Genomic DNA, 1,169 nt, shown 5'->3' with positions numbered 1-1,169 from the left:
CCAGTGAAACCATATTGGCCTGAATATTCTTTATCAATTATAAATTTGATTTCCTTAATGGTTATAGGGATATTCACATTTTCAATTTCATATTTGATAAGTTGTGGTAGTTTATATTTTTTTAAGAATTGGGCCATTTCATCTAAGCTGTGAAGTTTATATGTGTAGAGTTTTTGTAGTATTCCCTGATTATTTGTTTAATATCCACAGGATCTGTAATGGTATCCCTGTCTCATTCCTGATATGGTAATTTGTGTAGTCTCCTTTTTTTTCCTTGTAAGTCTTACTGGAATTTTCAATTTTATTAATCTTCTCAAAGAACCAGCTCTTTATTTCATGGATGTTTCTCTACTGTTTTTCTTTCAAATTCATTGATTTCTGTTCTGTATTATTTCCTTCCTTCCTTCCTTCTTTCTTCCGGTTGTTTTGGGTTTATTTTGCCTCCACTGATACATCCCTGGCTGGAAAGTTGGAGTGCTTCATTATTGACACCACAGGGTGGGGGGAAGAGGAAGGAAAGACCTATCTGGGAGGGGGACTGGTCTGGTGTCTCATTATAGCAAAGTAGGCCCCCCAAGTGATCTCTACTGACATCATAGGACAGGGGTAGAACATCTTTTCATATGTTATTTGGTGAGAGTTTGTTCAGGTATTTTGCCCACTTTTTAACTGGGTCATTCATTTTCTTATGGTTGAGTTTTAAGAGTTCTTTGACAGCAGTCTTTTATCAAATGTATATTTTGCAATGTACATCTGGGGGCAGATGGAGATAGGGTTCGTTACTGCTTGGGGGGAGGAAGGGAATAAAATTCTTAGCTCTCTACCCAACCTTCTCTGTTACCCCTCCAGTGAGGGATTTGAGAAGCCTCATTGCAGCCTGGAGACAGTGGCAGTCTAGGCTCCTAGCTCAGTCTTTGCTGGTGTAAGTTGCATGGGGCCAGTTTTTTCTTCTATGTGTGGCTGAAGTAAAGCAGTTATTGTCTATATAATTTTCCATATTGCAAGACTGCTCCTTTCCTGAGAGAAAATAGCATTTTATTAGAGCTTTTTGTGTCTGTACCCATTGGCATTTCCAGTTTACCAATTTCACCAGCAACAAATATGAGATACATGAAACAAAAAGAAAATGTAGAAAACTGGCTCTGAGTCCTGAAGTCTCTAGCCAATAT

This window comes from Propithecus coquereli, unplaced genomic scaffold (genome assembly GCF_000956105.1).
Source record: "Propithecus coquereli isolate 6110/MARCELLA unplaced genomic scaffold, Pcoq_1.0 Scaffold273, whole genome shotgun sequence".
Taxonomy (NCBI): domain Eukaryota; kingdom Metazoa; phylum Chordata; class Mammalia; order Primates; family Indriidae; genus Propithecus; species Propithecus coquereli.
Note: the sequence above shows the minus strand (reverse complement) of the source record.